At 44.0% G+C, this 20,783-nt stretch overlaps 1 protein-coding gene across 5 annotated transcripts in view; it reads left to right on the top strand.

Moving 5' to 3' along the window:
- Positions 1-20,783, top strand: part of LOC117242267 (homeotic protein antennapedia-like) — a 350,813-nt gene that overhangs the window by 287,543 nt on the left and 42,487 nt on the right. The window contains exon 1 of one of the 5 annotated variants that reach the window (XM_033508804.1): positions 931-984. The exons of 3 other annotated variants lie outside the window; for them this stretch is intronic. The gene's annotated coding sequence lies outside the window, so the exon portion shown is untranslated. Of the gene's footprint in view, positions 1-930; positions 985-4,500; positions 5,783-20,783 lie in introns of those variants that run through there. One more of the 5 variants, XM_033508802.1, reaches the window with a different exon arrangement.

Raw genomic sequence — 20,783 nt, 5'->3', positions numbered from 1 at the left:
ATGGCTTCTTCTGTTTCTTTTGCGCTGGCTGACGAAGAAGGGCGTGTCATCTTAAATATGGCGCTGGGCTTGGTGATGTTTCGCCGTAAATTTCATTGGAAGGTCATGGAACGCTGTTACTCGAAGGCTACCGATCGTGATTGATTAATTAACAGTGAGACGCTCTTGTTTCTCCTCCACTGCCATTCTTCGTCCCGAGACAATTCATTTTGCTTCGATCAATAAGAAAGATAAAGCTACTTACGGTCTATTTTCGACGTATCTTGCCGATCACACGGAAGAACGGAAGAATATTTGTATTTTGTAACAAAAATTCACTCGGTTTATTTCCTATCGAATAATACGTTCTTCGTTGAAACCGTTCGACAAAACACGCAAGAATAATATCAAATCACAAAGTACATGGTAATTCCATTCTAAATATCAAACGTCGATTCTATCATGAACATATGTACACATCACGAGATCCGCGCATTGCTTGCAGCGCAGCGCAGCAAACTTCACAGCAGAACACCAGTGTTCCGGAGGTGTTCACGGGTTTCAATTAGGCGCAGCCAAGGATACGCTTTCTTGTAGCTATAACTTGTGGGCGCAGTCACGCATTTGACGATCAATTAACGGAACGCCGCGTGCAAGGCGATAGAAAGAGAGAGAGAGAGAGAGAGGGAGATAAGACTTTAGTTTCCTAAACAAGTAATTAACAGTTGCGATACGTGATGTAACCGAGTGCGTGCAGTAATAGCCCAGAGAAATTTCGCCGAACCCGGTGCTGCCGGCACATGTCGATTAATATTTATAACGCGATGCACTCTTTAATAACGCATTCCGCGTACGCTGTCCTTCTTATCTCGCGATATCTTTGCAATTAATTGCCGCCTGGCAAACCGCTCGCCACTAATTAATCAAAATCTTCTCTTCTAACTGTTGCAGGTAAGAGCGCTTTGACGTTTCTCCTACGCGAACGCGTCGTTCACGGTGATGCCGGTAAGTGTTGATACCCTCTGGAGCGTGATACAAACGACGATGTACATCTGGTAATTAGAAACGCCTTGGCACACGGGAATTTTCCTATCAACCGTGTGCCAACGGTTCGTCGCGCTTTGCGAAGGAAACGATCGCGTTTCGCAGCGCAATTTTACGCCTCGTACCTCGATCACATCGAGTATACGCAACCGACGTTATGTTGTTAAAGTTATTAGGGACGTTATTAGCAGGAATCTCGGTATTTTGCTTCTAACGGCACCAACGCTGGCTGGCTTCGGTGTTTCTATTAACGTACTGTTTGTCGTTAGCCAAGGTTCATTCAATAGCAGCAGGTATGGCTGTTTCGTGTCGTAAAGTCACGTTTCCATGCATACGCGTGTCTTGTAAAACGATATATGTGAAACACGCGCGATGGTGGTTCTTCGGTAGACGAGACTGCAGGTTTAGTCTTTTTTGCAAGGTGTCTATGGTGTTTGACGAATAAATTGATGTTAGAAGTTCCTTTCTCGTGATATTTCTCTTAAATACGCTTCAGTTATTTTGAAAACAGCCATCGTTTTAAACCGATCATCGAAATACGGTTATTCTCGTTCGAAATCCAGAAACTTGGAAACAATTGTATCCGTTAGCGAAATATAATCTTCGAACTGATGTGACTACTTTTCAAAGTCATGTTTTCATGCATAGGTGTGTCCTTGTAAGACGATACATGAGAAACACGAGCGATGGCGGCGAGACTGCAGGTTTAACGTTTTTTGCAAGGTGTTGTCACGCGCTCAAGGAGGCCACACGCTCAGAAACTGTAATACGATAGCCTAACACATGCATGCCACAGCCATCAAAACAATAACCAAATAGTAACGGAATAGCTGCCTCTGTGTACACCAGGGGGACCAAAACCTCAGTGTAAAAACCCTCCCAAATAAGCGCTCGGGATCAGTCTGTTGTAACGCTTTGAGCAGTAACTTTGGTGGATTTGTATAATAAATTCTATTATCATAAACAAAGTTCAATTTCTTCGCCTCATTTGTGAAACGTTCGAACTGCGACGCGACGCGACGAGATCACCGGCGATCTATCATTTTCGTAATTTCTTGTGTCTCCTACGTGACAGTGGCTACGTCGTTTGACGAATAAGTTGATATTAGAAGTTTCTTCTGACATTTCTCTTAAATACGGTTCAGTTATTTTAAAAACAGTCATCGTTTTAAACCTATCATCGGAATACGGTTATTCTCGTTTGAAACGCAGAAATTTGAAAACAATTGTATCTGTTAATGAAATGTAATCTTCGAACTGACTTTTCAAAAGTCACGTTTACACGCGTAGGTGTGTCCTTGTAAGACGATATATGTGAAACACGTGCGATGGTGGTTCTTCGGTAGATGCGACTGTGCAGGTTTAGTCTTTTTTGCAAGGTGTCTATGGTGTTTGACGAATAAATTGATATTAGAAGTTCATTTCTCTTGATATTTCTCTTAAATACGCTTCGGTTATTTTAAAAACAGCCATCGTTTTAAACCTATCATCGAAATACGGTTATTCTGGCTTGAAATGCAGAAACTTGCAAACAATTGTACTCGTTAGTGAAATATAATCTTCGAACTGACTACTTTTCAAAATAACCCGTCTGATCTTTCCGTGTCAACCAAGCAAACAAAAATAAAACAGTTCTAGTGTTTATAGGTTGAACGTCATTCGTACGATATTATAACAAAAATTCAAGGTGATCGTTAAAAAAATAGATACAAACGTAAACAATGAATATAAACATGAAAATGACATATTGGATCAACGCTTTTTGTTACCGATATTAACTCTAAAGCTACCTCAATATAATTCTCCTAAGCAATTACTGCAAACCTAACCTACAATTCTGCGACTTTTCACGAACGAAGCTCAACAACCTCTGCCACGTCAACCAGCCCGAAATTATCAGTTTCCATTCAATCAGCATTACACGCAGGTGAATCGAGCATGATTTCATCGGCTGTACGTCGATGGCGTGCTCGCTTATTTATATCATTTGCTGCCTGGTAGGGCGTTACGGACAGGGCGAGTATCCACGCGCTTCTGTTGGCGATACGCCGGCACTGGTCGCTCGATAACTTCACGATGGCCGCGAAAAGATTGACGGCCGGATCCGTCGATGAGTTCCGTCGGACCGAACACGGATTTTCTGCGATTTTCCGCGCGATCCTCGCGCTCGTAGGCCGTGCACGTCTCGCCGAGGTTCCAGAGACTCGCATTCAATTCGGTTCGCGTACGGCCACCTCGTCGTGGCACGTGGTGCGTCGGCCGCGCCGATCGCTCCACACTCCACGCCGTTTTCCATTTCGAATCTCTCGTTTCGCTCGTAGTTTCGCGAGTCTACCGCGTCCGAAAGCTCGTTTCGATGGAGTAACACTGGTTTTTTTTGAAATAGCCTGTACATACATCGAAGTTTCAGAGGCAATATTTTACGAAGCCGGACTGGCCGGAATTTGCCAGTTTTTAAAAGCACGCCGGGCAACCGCGGCGTGTACAGGGTGGTTTTTAGAAGGGGAAACGATTATGTGGGTGGAGCGGTGGGAAAGTCGATGTTTTCTATTTTTCCCTGATACGAATTATATAGTCGGAGATAACGTCTACAGCGGATAAAGCGAATGAAAGATGGAATTGATACGGGCGAAATATCGGCGCCGCGGACCGAAGTAAATTAATCGATTAACCTTCGCGTTTCAACCAACGCTCCGCTGAAAACTGGCCGACAGATCGATCAGTTTCTATTTGCATAACGAAAACAAATCACAGGAAAGCGTTCGTCAAATATGTATATTCCAGAAAGAAAGACGTAATTTTCTTCTTTAAAAAAACGTACACCAAGTATCGGTGAAATCTGGCTCTTCGACAAAGCTATGCTACGCATCCTCTCGTACACATTCATCGTTCGTCTCTTAGGCGTTCGGTTTCCTCATCGACTCTCAAATTTATTTGGTCCGGTTGGAAACGAATACGGGTAACGACTGGTGGAATACGGGCGATCAAATGTTATCGAGCGTACGCGTCCCTTTGTTGACGCAGAAAGAAGCAGCGTGACAGCGGTTCGCAACCCTCGATCCTCCTTCCATAATCGAATCGAGGGAGGGACGTACATAGCAAACGAGCGAGTGAAAAGCAGCAACGATAGGATACGATTCATCGGCGGAGCAGAGGAGATTCTCTGTTCGCGGGAGAAAGTGTAAAGCAGACAAGGAAGACGAGGAAGCAAAGGAGAGAAAGAGAGCGAGCAAGCGTGACGAAGACAAAGAGAAAAGGAAGAAGAGGGAGGGCTGGATATACGCAACCACCGTCGTGTTGGATCACGGGGGCGTAGAGAGAGGAGCGAGAGAAGGAGATCGGCGGACGCGGGTGTACAGGGGCAGAGTTAGAAGAAGACAGAGAGAGACATAGACGAAGAGCGTAGCTCAACGCATGTGCACAGGGCGCCTCGCGTCGCGGCGCTCTGGTCCCGCCGGTCGGAGGCTGCGAAACCGAACGGCCGGAATTCGCGGACCAGAGTGGTCGCATCTCTCGGTTCAGATATACACGCGCAGCGCAAGCCCCAGGTCCGCGGTTTTCCATGAAAATCGAGGAACGCGCGGCCCACCCGACGCTGGCCAACGCTATCGTACCAGCTGAATCGCGCGTCGATCGTCGACGGAATAATGCCGCCGCGAGTATCGTTCCGTCATCGGTGACGAACAACGATCATTTCGAAGCACACGCTCCACGATCGTATCGCGACCACGGTGTGCACGTGCGACATGATCGCCCGGAGAAAAAACGTCCGCTGAATCCAGCCTATCGCTGGTGTGTCCGAGTCTCTACAGAGGGAAGTGCGTCCAGTTAACAGAGACGATCGTACGGCGCTCTGAGGCAGCACACGGTGAAGTCATTGGAGGAGAGTTGACGCGGTGTGTCTACCACTTGGCGAACAGAAAATCTTCTTTTATCTGTCGCGACGCCGGCGGATGTTGTTGCATCGACAGGCTTCGCGGATCCAACCAGCTGCATTCGCCTCAGAATCGAACACGAAATACGATCGAATGAACCAGTGGGGTTCATGACTCGCTAAGGCAATCGCTCGCTTATTTTTTATTGTTATTCATCGGCAGACGGCTTGGCTGTGGCTGGCACTCGCGATACGTTAAACGTTCCACGACCGTTTACTCAGTGGGATTTTATGCGAAACGTTGACGCGAGTAGGTCGAGTGGTTTTTGTTAGTGTGCGGGCGTAAAGGACGCGAAGAAGAACACTGAGAAGTGACACGCGTATTTGAGAATACGGCACCGGTCGCGGATTCTGTGAAACGGTGGTAGCGAACAGGCTCGTGTGAGAGAAGGGTGATGGTGATTGGACTCGAATGGTCGCTTCGCGTCGTAGAGCAGAGTAAGTTTCCACGAAGGACACATGTTTGGTGGACGGTGTCGGGTCGTTTCCACTCGAGGCCAAATAATTCGGTGCTGGCTGGCTCGGTGACTGTACGTGTTCACGTTCGGTCTGCCAGGACCACGACCACGAGCACGACTAGGGCCACGGGGCTGCCCGAGGAGGTGCCGGTGCGTGGAGGGAAGAACCAGCCACGACGGAGCCCAGCGCCGGGGCACGGACAACAAGGCCCCCGGTGCAGGGAAGAAGCCAGGCAGAGGGGGAAACCGGGGCCAGCGTAGCAGCAACGGCCCTGAAACTACAGGGGAACCTAGCTACCCCCTTGCACAGGGGGGAAACCAGGAGGAGACCTCGCCGACGGAGGCGACGGAAAAAGAAGCGACGGAGGTGAGCGGCGTTCACTCCCATTCTTCCTCATTTTTCACCGCTCGTTCTTCGATTCTCCGTTTCTTTTCTCCTTCCCCTTCCTCGTCTTCGTCGTCAACGCGAACCGTAGCGATCCTTAGCGTGTTTTTATTCACAGCGTGCACGGTTGCACGTCGTCGAAACTGCCACCTCGACACGTGTAACTCGCACCGATCTTTGGAAACGAACGAGATTTCCTGGAGCTTTTGCCACCAGGATTGAGTCGTCGTGTCTCGTTTCTCGAGCGTAGATTTCACGATTCGTGGAAGTACGCGGATCGTGTCACGTGCACCGGCGAAAAACAGCAGCGGTGCACCGGTTCTCGCGGCCTCCCTTCGGATATCGAGCGCGAACGCTAATAAAACGACGCGCAGCCAACCGAATTGCCGCAATAACGCGATGGAGATCCGGTTTCGCGAGCATCGCCTGGCTTTTTACGAATTATCCACCGGAGAATGCGACCGGTGTGGTCCTAAGAGGGGAGAAATGCCGGCTGAAATTCCACGGCTGTCCGTCGGTCGAATCTCAACGAGCCTTCGATTCGAGACGGACGCGAAACCAGCGAGTTTCGAATCGTGGATTTGTTTGCTCGAGAAACAGGCCGCACACGGAATTCGACGCTCGCGACAACAATGAGCGTCGCGCGTCTCGCTAAATATAATTCGCAGTTCTGATTCACCGGGAAACTAATTAATTTGGCCGGCCGTCTCCCGCAATTTATCGCTCTAACACTTCCAACCGTGTAATCCAGCCGCGCGAATTGGACGCCTGCACGACGGCATTCTTACGTTTCACCGATTTTTCAAACAAAATCGTTTTTCTTAGAACGCGTCGAATAGTAATCACGCGTGGCTAATATTTAAATTCCACTCGTTTTTCTATGGACTTGGCGAAGATTTCAGAATATTCTTCTACGAATAATCTCAAACTTATTGTACACTCTCGCTATACCGTAATTAGATTCCTGTCATTAACTCTGAAGATTTCTTAATGGTATGTGAAAATCTCGAATATTATCGCTAATATTAAAAATATCATTTCTCCTTCCTTAACGAATATAAGGAAGGTTCAACGATATATCCTCGCTCTCTACTCAAGCACTTAATTATCCACTCTGTTCTACGACGATGCGTCCAAATCTATAAAACTGTCGATTTACTAAAGACGTAACAATTTACACTATCCTTAATTAATATTAAAATGGGATAAGAAGGAGCGACGTAAAATACGACGAACGAGCCGCGTGTCAGTCGAATTAAAGGGAAGGCAGAGGGTGCACGGTCGTGTTTACGTACAACAGGTCACTCGTTGAATAATTTAGCAGAGGAAAATATTGGAGAGCGGCTAGCGACAGGCCTTGAACGTCGCCAAGAAACGACACGAAATTCGCTTGAACGGTGCATCGACTGGCCGCAACGTTATGATAAAATGCGCGACGTACGCGCAGATAACGTGACGTTTAAATTAACGCCGCTGCCGCAACAAGCGACACGCTTCGAGTGTCACATTACGATAGCCTCGGTAACGGTTGATCAATGCTGCCGCCAAAATTCGTTACCGAATTCCTGCTTATTCATCAAAATTGCCGCCGCTATCGATGAAACGTTCCAACATCGACGAAGTTATCTGATTTTTCCTCGTTCCTCTTTTTTCCTTTCTCATTCATTCTATTTTCTTTCCTACTATTTTTCATCCGCTTTTTTCCCCCGATTTTCGTTTCCCGGGGGGGTATCTTCCGCTAACACGTCCGCCCGATGAAATCGAAAGCCGCGCCCCGTAAAAATAAACGAACGCGGTCGCGCTAAGCGAATCGAAGAACGAATAAATTGCACAGGTAGCGGGAATCGAAGTCGCTGAAAGATTAATCGTTATTGGCGCGGGTGCGTCTGCTTCGTAACACGTGGCTGCCGTCGCACTCTATTTGGGTCTGTTTTAACGCGATCGATCGTCTGGCGATAGATTTTTTCGTTCGAGAAAATCGAAGAAATCAGGAATTAACGTAATGAAGATAGCGAGAATAATCGATGAAATTGCTTTCTGTCGTATGGTCGAATCGTTAATTTATAGTCTTCTTGGCGAGTAAATTTCTTCGTATTATTAGCGTGTTCCTCTTTTCGTAGTTTTATGATAATTGTAACAAGACCGTGGTAGATTGCCTGGAAATAAATTAATCGTTTGGCCGCTTTCACGTTTTCCGCTACTTCTGCGTGTTTACGCAATACGTTGGTCTTCACTCGTTCTGTACAATTAGCGATGCCATGGATAGCCAACTTCTTCCCACGTTCCTTTCTCGAATTTCCTTTCACGCGAAAGACGTCGCAGAAACTAAATATCGATTCGTTTCTTAGAAGTCTGCAGCTATTATTTCCAAGGAAGATAACTTTTCAGCGAAATGTAAATGTGAATATTTTTTGAAAACAATTTATAAAACTTCTTGCGAGTCCGTCGTTTCGATACTGCAAATTTCATTTCTGTCAATTCCGACAGAAAACTTGTCAATTTCCATCTTACCACAAGCAAGAAACGATATCTTCACTTCTCTACCAATCAATTTCCCCAGTTGCATGACATCTTCAGCCAAACAAAGTTTGTGATAACAACATAACCTTTCGATGCCCAATACCAACTTAAAAATAAAAGAACAGAAATACCCGTGTCGCCTATCACGCCGATTCAAGAAACTAGGAGAGGTTAACTTGTCAACTGCCAACTTACATCTTACCACAAACAAGAAACGATATCTTCACTTCTCCATCAATCAATTTCCCCAGTTGCACGACATCTTCAGCCAAACAAAGTTTGTGATAACAACATAACCTTTCGATGCCCAATACCAACTTAAAAATAAAAGAACAGAAATAGCCGTGTCGCCTATCGCGATGATTAAAGAAACTGGAAGAAGTTTCGCTCACTCGACCACTGGATACACGCGCTTTCTCAACAGTCCTTGCAAGACTAACGACGACGCAAGAATTACCGTTTCCTCGAAAAGTGCGGGCGCACGATCAGGCTGCGTGGTGCGCCGCGTGCCATGGTCATTCGATAATTCGCTAACCGCTCTTTAATTGTAATTGTTCCGCGGCGGATTCCAGGTCGGGCCGTGGGGTCCACGCAAAAACACGGATTCCAGCGTTAGCTGCAATTGGTCGGTTGGTTCTTGTTGTGTTACGAAGGCGGCCATAGCGCCGACCGCTCGACAGCGCGTCACAATGCCGTTTTTCTTCCGGCGCGTCAACAAATTTCATCGACGTGCCGATCGGATGCCTCGCTGTCGACCACCGCGCCACTGCGCGTGGAACGAGCTTCCCAGGAAACATTCCTCCGGCTAGTTTGTCCGCGAGCCTAGATCGCTTACCTAGATACCTTAATGGCCGGTCATTTTGATTAAATGCCGATAATTGGCGCTCGATCAAGAGAGCCGCGAGATCGTTCTGCGTTCGCGCCACCAGTAGATTAATCGTTCGTCTCGCCAAATAAAATCGATCTGCCGTGGAAAAACCGTGAAACGAAACGATTTATCCGGTTTGATTTCTTGCAGCTCGACCGACTTCTTTCCGTTTATAAGCGTTTTATGCGCTACAGACTGAGTAAATGATATACGTTCTATTGTAGGATTTTGATATTGCAGGAAATTCTTCTATCGAATGATCAAGTCATCGACTCGTCTCTCGTGCCTTCATAAAGAAGGTCTAGTTGGCTATCGCGTAATTAAAGTCTGCAGCAATCTTCTGCCCATCAAAATACGTAGCGAGAAGCGAGAAATGGAAACGAATGACAGTAAGAAGTAACTAGAAACTACCACGTACGAGAACCCTCGTCTCGATCGTCATTCAGTTACGTGTCTCTGTGTGATACTTCGGTAATAGTCGTACGCGGAAGACAAAGCCTTCGGATCTAAAAGTACAAAAATTTATTTGCCACGAATTTACGACTCTTACTCTTTATTACAATAATCCCTTCGACAAACAAAATACAGTTGTCCTCATCGTTACTTAACCGGCTCCCAACACTCTACGGTCCGTATTTTACTTCTCAAGGCGTCAGAAGCATCTGCCATCTCGACAATCTTCCAGCTTTATGACATTTGAAAAAAAAACGCCATGCTGGTTTTTTTTTTTGAGGAAAAGATCGACTCTGGGCGCGGCTCGCGCGCGATTCTTAGGTCGACAAGCCACGATGCTGGTTGGCTGAGGTTCCCCTCGCTCGCATTACGGCCCTTCCGTTCGTGACAGCTCGGCATCGGGGGTGGGGGAGGGTTGCGAAGGCAGGAAATGAAGGGAACGGACGGGGGGTGATAGGAAAATTTGATGGAGGGTGGCTGCTGGGAAGGGGAACAGTATAGAGTGAAACAGACACAACGAGCAAGAGGAAGCGAGAGTGGGGGGAGGGGACGAGCCGATCAAGGGGAAATAGGAGGTACGGAAGGCTATCAATGACGCGTTAGACCACGTCACGTCGTGCAACACATCTGCCACCGTGTGCCGTCATATATATTATCTTGACGATACGTCAATTCGACCGCTGATCATTATACTGATTACCTTGGCACGCAAACTGTCCCGCATGTGCGCCAATTCTCATGACTCGGTTATTAATAAGCGCGGCTGGGATTTCGGTGAAAGGGCGAGGATGTTTCACAGAGAGGAACATGGTTGTCAACAGGAAAGCTTCTTGGTAGGATAAATGTCCTTTTTCGCTGGCCTGCAAGTGGCTTGTCTCTCTGACGCGGAAATAAAATATACGAGAATTGGGCAACTGAGGATTGAGCAACCAAGAGACTGTAGAAGTAAACAAAGCGATTGTACCAGATAGAATGGTCTAGCGACGGAAGCAGGAACGCGTTAAATGTTTTTACGTATAAAGCTACATCTCGGATCGATAATTTGGTAAAGAACGATTCGATTATTATGGTTTGTGGAAGCTTCTTATAGTATTCCGTTTATATGTATATCTCAAAGAACTTAATTAATGTGAAATAATTGTTAGATAAATAACAGTAGGTATCTCAGATGAGCTGGTTACATTGCGAATTACATTTAGTTTGGCAAAGATCGTCATGGTACGTAGTGTCTTTATAGCTTCCTTTTGTTTGCTTGTTTTTTCGAAATTCAAAACTATCAGATAAAGTCATTGTTCTTATACAGGGTGGTTGGTAACTGGTGGTGATTCTACGCGAAAAAAGAAGTCGAAAATGTAGAATAAAAATTTTTCCATCGAGACAACGATCTACAGTGAGATCCGTTATAATAAGACGCGGTAAAGCGCAGGCGTACCGAGCGAGAATTCAAAGTCGATTTTCTCGAGAACAAAGCCTCGAACGAAAAATGTTTATTCTATATTTTCGACTTCTTTTTTCACGTAGAATCACCCCCTTTCCGCTTGTACCACCAGTTACCAGCCACCCTGTATAATCGAAAACAGTGGGTCGCGTGAAAATTCCGCAGAACGAAGGCCCCTGTCGATGATTCAAAATGTAAAGAAACATGTTCGTGCTTCGAGCACGATTTAGCAATAGAAGGCACCGTGATTCTTGAAAATGAAATCTATTTCGCAGAACGTCCATAAATAGAGCCTCGTTGCCTTAAGAAAGAAGCTACGTGTGCACAATGTTAGAGCGAAAACAGGATCTCAGTTTCGATAATAGCTGCTTGAACGGCGAAACGTAAGGAAGAGCGAATGGAAAAGGGCAAAGGGAATAAGGCAAAGCAGACGGAAGGTGCTGAAGAGAAGAAGCTTGATGGTACGGCGTACCCAGCGCAAGGCCCCGGAGCGGCCGGTGCCATAAATTTCGATATTATACACGAGGCCTCGTCGGCTCCGGGCGAAAGAAGAGAAAAGAGGGGGACAGAGGGAGGGTTGGAGGAATAGCCCGCCGGTGACGCAACCAACAATGCTCTCACGAGGTTTTAACTTTCTTTTTTCGCTCCCTAGGCCCACAATGGTCTTGCGCAAACTTTCCCCGATTTGCCCAGAACGCGGACTGTTCATTCGTTACAAAGGATAAACAGAGGCAACGGTACAGTTTACGAGGGAAGAAGAAAAATTCTGTGTTGCTGGTGTCTATCGGCCTTCTTCTTCCCTACGATGCTTCTTTCCTTTTTTTCCGGCTCATTTTTGCTTGACAACGAGTCGTATTCAAGGTCGAGATATGAAAACGTGACTCCCCGAACGATCTCGAATTTATTCCTCGGGGACACTGCAGAGTTTCGCTCAAAGTTCCAGCTCTGTTTCCTTTCCCACTTGTTGGTTAAATCTTCTCTTTTCTTGTTTTTAATTATTTGATTTGTACTTTACTATTTGTCCAGCTGGACATTTGGTAAATTTTTCTAACCTAATTGTTAAATAATATGGCTACCCCCAGCGGGATACCATCTTCGAGTATTGGTTAAATCTTGGGATTGGGATTAAGAGAAAATGTGGTAATTAAGACACCAGATTAACCGTGCTACGATTTTTAATATCATTTCCATTTCAACGTTTAAAAGAAGCTTTAATATTCGAGGAGAATTCATGCATAAAATTAAGATAATATCACGTATCAGGTTGTCCCAAAAGTACTTTTCGTTTTATAAGGAAATAATAGCTACACAACATTTTTTGTTCTATATTATTTTATTGAATTATGTTTTTGAATTATATGTGTCATTTCTTGTTTTACATTACTTATTGAATTATGTATGATACATTGTATAGTAATAGGACAAAATTATGTATGACCCATTTCGTAGTAATGGGACAAAATGTGGCGCACATAATTCAATAAAAAAATATAAAACAAAAAATGTCGTTCCATCTATTATTTCCTTATAAAAGGAAATTAGCTTTTGGGGCAATTAAATAAGTAATCTGTTATCTTAATTTTATACATAAATTCTCCTCAAATATTAAAGAAAATTTTCTTTTTTTTTATTTATTTACATTTTACAATTTGTCCAGTAGGACATTTGGTAAAATATTATAGCTTAGTTATGTTACCATTACTTATGCCCCAGTGGCATACTATCTTCGAATTTGATTGATTTATTTCTTCAGTGTGGTGAGTGTTTGTTTGTTAGGTTATGTCCTTTGTGAGATCTTTTGGCTGTTTCCTTTTTAACCTTCTTTTTATGTTTGATGCGCCGACCGTTTAAAGAAAATGATATTAAAAATCGTAGCATGGTCAATCTGGTGCCTTAACTACCACATTTTCTTAACGACAATATTTTAATCATAATTCTCAGTAACGATATTTCTTCTATTTTCTTCAAACTAAAGTAGCTTGTTAAAAATGAAGGAATACGCTCGGTTCTCAAAAATCAAAAGTAGCCCGAAGATCGTACAGTTAAGAGAATCAAACAGCACAAGAATTTTTTTTTTTATTTATTTGTTGAAATTACAATCAATTCTCGCGTAGAGAATTTTCAGTAATTTTTCTGGCGTAAGTTAAATAAGTTAATACTTATTATAGATAAGTATAATTTATAAGTATCATAAGTAAGTGCATATGCAGCACAAGAATTAATAAACGATTTTCAAATACGTAACAAGATTTCGATCGACTAAAAGTATAATAGCGCTTTTACCCCCTGTTGAAGCTAACCCTTGCAGTCTCAATTTACGTAGGTACTTCATCCCAACTGGCTCCATCTCGTTATCGCGCGACCCTTGGTTGGATTCTTTCAGCGAGAAATCGGAGAAAAGCGGTTCGTTAACAAGTTCCTTCGTACGTAAACCGAAGCTATTGGTCTCACGAGGAGATACTCGAAAGGTTCTAACGTCAGTCCTACCGAAACATTTTTATTTCGGGAACGAACCATGCAACGCAGTGTCAAATATACATCCCCCTTGTTATTTCTCATACTTTCCATCGCGATAAATCAACGACTCGGACGGAAAGACCAAAGTAACGAAATTCGATAGAAGCGAAACGCTGTATGGTAAACCAAGAGGCCACGTGGTCGATAATTCACCGACAGATTATCTACCAAATTATATAGAGTTTAACGCGTTTTTCTGCCCTATTTTAGTGGTCGTGGTTTCTAACCGCTTTTTAAATGCGCATAAATTCAGCCGCGATTTCGCCGCGCCCCGAGCCAATGGGAGGCGATAAATAGGCGACCGGGGGAACAATGGGGCGAGGGCACGTTATCCGCGTTCGAAATGTGTCTTTAATAGGTTAACGGGACGCGTCGATATCTATTGACCGAGAGGCATCTACGTGGTTTTTTCATTTCTCCGACGGAAAAAGGGGGAAAAACCGATAGGATACTCGGTGAACCGTAACTCCACGATTTCTATTGTCCGATCTGCGTTTATTTCCTCTGTATGCGTATAACCTGCCTTAATATTCCTCAATTTTCTCGAAATTCCCTCTATTATATCTTTTAGGTAATTTATTATCGAATTACTCGAATTACCACGGTCGTTCATCAACCGGCCTATTTCTCTGATTATTCAATCGCATTAATTTCAAAGGGAAACTCTCAGCACGCGTAGCTTCGTTATTTCTTCTATATAATTTACCACTGAATTATTACAACTGTAATACACCTATATCATTCGCAAAGCAGCCTGTTCCTCCGACAATCCCATCAATTTGAAAGCGACGTTACTCAAGTTTTCGAGCCGACAATCAACAACATGCTAACTCAATCCATCTCTCGTTCGTGGAACGCGGAAGGTCCGCGCTAATTCGTCGAAAAAACGATACCGTTACGCAATCGCAGAACCCGCCCCGTATTGTTTTCGAACGCGAGCTTCTTAAATTCGAGTTATTTTGGTGGTAGCGCGCGGCAAGATGGATGGCGCGTGGGCCTTCTGGCAACACCGCGAGAGGACGCGTAAAGACAGAGACGCAGGAAGAATAAGAAAGAGAGAGGGAGAGAGAGTCGTTGGTGTTTGGAAGTTCTACCCAAGGAACGTCGCGCAGTTGGCGAACGGAACGCCAGCCGCCCCCGTACGTCCACGTCGTCTGTTCTTCTGCCCTCTGTCCTTTTCGTCCTTTCTCGCTACCACTTGCGACATCGTGTGACGCCTTCGGGGCGCCGCGCCTCGTTATTCGCGTGATTTATGCCGCGCTAATTGCATCGCGGCGAACAATAACCGCGCTGTTCGTCGCTCGATTGTCAAGGCCAGCATTGTCTCTCCCTCTTTTTCCTGATTCTTCTTTCTTATATTCGATGGATATAGAGGTCAGCGAGACTTCTGGAGCCGACGGCGATTAGAGAGTATTTTGTACGATATTCCGTAGGATGATTGATTTCGATGGAAGAATTACAATTAAGCGATATTAAACTTCATCGAGGTTTATTAATATTATTATTATCGAGATGAATTAGGTTATGTCGAAGAAAGTTAGAATTGCTTGTTTCCACAGTCCTGGTAATTTTACTCTCGCGCGAGTTTATCGTTCGTCCGTGTAATTTGATCCTTTCGTCTCGCAAGAAACAATAACAACGTTACGTATCGCTCGGCGAAATCTTAGCTTCCAGATACCATTCGATGTTTCCAGTAGAACGATTTCTAGGACTAGAAAGGTCGATAGTAACCGAGAAATTTATAGCTTATTGATTCTCTGTAATCGCCATTAATAACCCACCAATTCGATAATCCAATAATCCATTAAGCAGAAATTAAAATTGTAGTTAAAGTTCAGAATCCAAACATAAATAAAAAAAAAAAAATAAATAAAGTGGAAAAGCTTCATCCGCGAAATAAGGACAAAACAATGCCACGTGGCGAGAAGCACAGGTATCCACCCGGTCGTTTCTCATGAATCCTCCGCCATTCCTTGTACACATCGTGTTTACCACGCTGCACAGCTTACACGTGTAGCCGGCTACGTTTCACGCGATGCTTCTGTGTGCAGTGGCGGCCCCCTGCTCGTCTGTCTGCTTGGTTATGCAAATCACGATGCTCGCGCGGTTCACATTTACGCGTACTTACGCGTACGTACGTTCGACGATGCATCGTCGATGTTTCGATGTACAATGGGCTGTCGATTTGTTATTGTAAAAGTGAAAGAGCGTGACGTAACGGCACGTTATCGTCCGCGCGACGTCTCAATACCAGAACACAGGCAGACGATGCTGGCGGTCTTAATTCTGTCACGAGAACGCAAATCACCATGGACCTTTATTTCTCTCCGTCTTTTTCTAGAGCGCTTGTAATTTATAGCCAGCCGTGGCGTGTTTGTTTCGTCTGTTCACGCGTCCCTGTAAAATATTTCACTGGTCGCAACGAGCGTAACGAGTCTCTTATTGCGTAATCGTCCTTCGTCTACTGGCGCTATATTCGACAGACAATCGCGTTTTCTGTTTCCCTTTTTTTTTTTTTTTTTTTTAATTTATTGCGAACGAGCCTGCAATCTCTCGCTTCGTAAGATACGTCTCGTAGCTTGTCATTATTCGAACGAGTTCAAATGTAGATGGACAGTGCTCGAATCATTCGAGTTTAAACCCGCTGGGACCTTCCAATATTTTGTACTTCAATTTTGCTTTCGTTTCAGTCGAAGGGAGGCTTCTAATGTTTTAAGAAGAAGCCTACTATAATATTTAGATGACAAATCATGTATATTAATGACGATTCTTCCTTATTTTATTTTCTAGTGACAGAAGATTTCATCTCGTTGGAAAGTGATTCAAAGAATGTATTAGGTTATCCGAAAAGTTTCTTTCGTTTCATACGGTGATGATAGATGAACGAGAATTTCTGTTTTATATTATTTTATTGAATTACGTGTGTTCCATTTCTATTTCTATCATTATATTCGATAAACATATTGAGATATGTATAATTGTATGTGCTAGACTAGGTTAGATGCGTAGTAGTAATACTTGTATGTGAATATCAGTGTGTGGAAGTATGTGTGTGCGCTGAAAACGAATGAACGTAACCTGATCGGTTAAGTCGAATATGGAAGAAATCGCTGAGACGCGTGCAAGTTTGTATCGATGAATATCTTTGCGATCACTTATCAAATAAATACATAATTATTCTGATATAAATTCTAAATGTAAATTTAACGTTCCTATACCATTATTTCGGCTATTAAGCTATCCAAAATTCTCAACAAAATTAATATAAAACAAAAAACACTGTGCGTCTATTATTTCCTTATAAAACGAAAGAAACATTTCGGACAACCTAACAGAAGGATTAAAAAAATGTACAATTTTTATTCCGATAAAAAATCGTTGACAGTAGCGAGCAACCCTTACTTTCAAAGGTGTAGCGAACATAATTTGGGTGTTTCAAAATGCCGCAGCTGCCGAAGTTCGGTAGAAGTTTCGTTTTTTAAGGAAGAATACTTCGGACGTTGAAGGTCCGTGCACGAGATCGAGATCGGTGAAACCGTCTTTGTAATCTTTCGCAATAAGTCGAGCTTGCCGCCGTTTTCTTCGATGCACGCGACACTCTGTCATTAGTTCAGTGAATTTGATTCGATGATGGTCGTTGAGAGATACTTAGATGATTGTATTCTGCCCTGGGAATCCACGTAATAAGTGGTCCTCGGGGAGTAGTAAAGAAACTACCAGCCTCTTTGCACACGATATTTACGACCACCATTGTCCGACAGCCGAGAGTAGGGATTTTCGCGGTCGTACGAATACTTCGTCTTGCGAGGGTCAAGAGTCTGGTTTTCTCCATTGCCTACCTTTCTTCTCTCGCTATCTCTGAAAATTGTTTTCGTCTATCGACGTGCTGAAACTGTTCCCACATATTTCCTCTTTAGCTTTCCAGCAGTTTGTGAAAAGTTTCTTTAAAATCAATTTAAACAACAGATCTATCCTGAAGCGGCTTTGCAATAAAAACAATTGTTGAAATTTATCCTTCTTTAAACCTTGACACTCGCTACTTGCAGCGAACATTTAACCCTTTAACAATGTAATACGAGCGAGATCAAACATAGACATCTTTCATCTTGAATGTCGTCACACGTAATACAATTACGTATTGATGTTTATTTACTGTATTGTTTCCATTCGATGTAGAAATAATTATTTTCCAAATCGTTCGTCACCACAGAATTTTTCTATTTAATATTAGCAACTAGTATCGTTGCTAGTAAGTTAGTATCGAACTAAGAATTTCTTGCCCAAGAACTAGCACCGATAAAGACAAGGAAACAAATCCATAATCATCGGTAGCAAGCGCCACGGTGCGGAGGATCGGTAATCGTCACCAGATGGCAGGCATCATGGCGTAATTCGAGCCGCGTAATTTTTCTCCTTCGGCGGCAATTTGGCCGAGTTGGGAACCGAGGGTTGAAACCCATACTTGCCCTCCTGGAATATCAAAGCGTATCAAAACGATCGAAGCAATCAGAAGGAACGGCCGGCCGCGTCCGGCTGCTTTCGTTCGTTCGGTTGTTTCGTAAGTTCGAGCAACAGCCACGGTCGTTGTGTATTGCCGGTCAGCAGGCAGGATATCATCTACCGATCCTCTCTCGTTTCTTTCGTGCGACGTGCACGAGGGGGCGGCCATAGGGCAGCATATAATTATCAGGACCGTAATGGCGGCCATAAATCATAGGCGCTTCTCTGCCCCCGACCACGGGCTCATTTCTTTCTTCCCTGGTCTGGGCCGCGGCTCTGCCCACGGCTACAGGATGAATACGGATGAGAAATCGGCCCGGTCGATTGGATAGAGTCATCACTCCGCTGACCGCAGTGCGAACACCGACTCCATTTTCCTTGGAAACTCGTCTTCTTTGATTCGTCGACACTTGGAAATACGTAGCTGTAAAAGCTGCATCGTTGGGTGGTTAAAAAATAAGTCAGCACTTAAATTATTTGCAACATTCTGTAGAATATTCCGTGCAAGATTAAGATCGAACAGTTAGTACAACTTCATTTGTCTAAGCCCATTGGGAGGCAAATAACTCGTATAGCTGAAGTTCATATTGTTGTACGATCACTGGTCCTCTTGATCTATGGTTACGTATTTCTTTAGAGTTATTCTTCTCAAGTGTGCGCGATATACAATGCTGAATATAGAATGCTGATTTCGGAATAGTAGGATTCTTCATTATCAGGTTTTAAAAATGTCCGACTTTCTATTTATTTAGTCGATGGATGTCAACGAAGATTGATGGTTATTCTTAATCCTCTGTTTATTGTATTGCATATGTGTATCTCTGTATATGTATTCGTTGACTTTACATCCCACACAGTAGATTCAGGCAAATGAATTCCATCGGCAGGGCTTGATTTCATCAAATAGGAACTGAAATTTTGCTGCAATAAATGGCGTTCGGATAAAGGAAATTTTTTCTATTATCTATATCTAGTAATAGGCTTTAATTTTCTCGTTTCTCTCTCTGAATAAAGTTTTATAAGAAAATAATGGATACACAATATTTTCCGTTTTATATTATTTCATCGAATTACGTCTGATCCATTTTGCTCTATCAAAATAAAGATCACAACGTTCGACGGATTAGCTCTCATGTTTGTATAAAGATGCATCGTTGTAAAAGACGGGTCTGTAAAAGAAAGACACTTTTCCGACAACCTAATACATCTACGTCTTTATTAGTACAAAGTAGTAGAGTTGGGTGCGCGAATGAAGGGAATGAGCGATAAGAGCAAGATAAATGATGGCGTCGCGACCAATAAAGCTGTACCGTGGGTGTCGTTTTCTTCGTCAATTTCTCGTTTTCAATAGTAATGTTCTCGAGGAAATGAACAGCGGGAGCGCAAACACATGATGTTTGCACGATCCATTCCATACACGCGGCAAATTTCCCGACAAAGACGATCTATTGCCCCTTCGGCCGCAAGGACAAAGGGATCCGTTTCGTCGGTAATCAGGACCCTTCGGTTCTCGCCTCCCCAAAGGTCAGCCTCCGGTTGTTCCGCCAATGGCGGACCGTTCAATCGTCCCTCGAGACAAGCTCCTTGGATCTACGCTAACATACATGAACACACAGACGATGGCTATCCTTCGAGCTGACTCGCGAATCCAACCCCTCGACTGGCGACTGACATTTTCTACCCGTGACGATGGGGTGGGCCTTGGACACGGTTCGATGGTGGGGCGAACAGGAAGCCAGGGAAAATGGAACAGGAAATGGGCCCGGACGTTCAACGATAAGCACGGTATTTTCTTTTGGTATTAACTTGTGGAGGGGTGGAATTCGATGTTGTTTTACCTCTGGTGTGGAATTGTGGCGGCACTCAACAGCAAATACCACCACTCGATACTAATTAGAGTCGGACGACGGCAGCGCAGTTGGTTAGCGCTTTAGGTTACAAACGTTCGGGACGCGGGTTCGAATCCCGGCGATCGGAATCCGATTTTTCTTCCACGCATCTAATTTAGAAGAAAAATAGCAGTACCCCCCCGATCAGCGATATCGTACAGCCAGCGCTACAAACATCACGGACAACATTTATTTACGTCTCAGAATTTAGAATTTGCCAATTCTTAGTGTCAGAATGTCGACACTGTTTGGGGACGTAGTTAGAACATCTCTTTACCAGGTTTTTCACCCTTAGATCAGTCACCTTCTTCATTCATATCTATCATATTCATACAAAGTAGAATTGGAAATATCTTTGAACTGTTAATCAAGCATTCTACTCATTAAACTATCTCTATTATCCTAAACGAAATAGGGGATCGATCAATTGGCTGCGTCGATCGTAACGAGAATTTACGACTCCTGTTGACGCGCTTCCCCGCGATTGGTAGAAAAGAGAAATTAAAATGTAGAAATTGAGAATATGAAGTTGATCGAATGTGTAGCCTTCGAATGATTCAAAAATGCCTCGATCTTGTCGCTGTGCAAGCAATAAAAAGCAACAATCTGTTCGTTACACCTCTACCTTCTAACGATTGGTATTTTGTAACAATGAAAGTTTCAAAATTACGATTAACCCATTGGCTGCTGCGACTCACAATAAATTTTTCTATCACAACACCGTCCCGCTTTTTGTTTCACGTTTCTGTAAAAAAATATCCAGCACGTCCCTTCGTTCTTTCGCGTCTACTGCCCCTT

The sequence above is a fragment of the Bombus vosnesenskii genome, unplaced genomic scaffold (genome assembly GCF_011952255.1).
Source record: "Bombus vosnesenskii isolate JDL3184/JDL3185 unplaced genomic scaffold, Bvos_JDL3184-5_v1.1 scf7180000016273, whole genome shotgun sequence".
In the NCBI taxonomy this organism is placed as follows: Eukaryota; Metazoa; Arthropoda; class Insecta; order Hymenoptera; family Apidae; genus Bombus; species Bombus vosnesenskii.
Note: the sequence above shows the minus strand (reverse complement) of the source record. Positions and strands in the feature narration are given on the sequence as shown.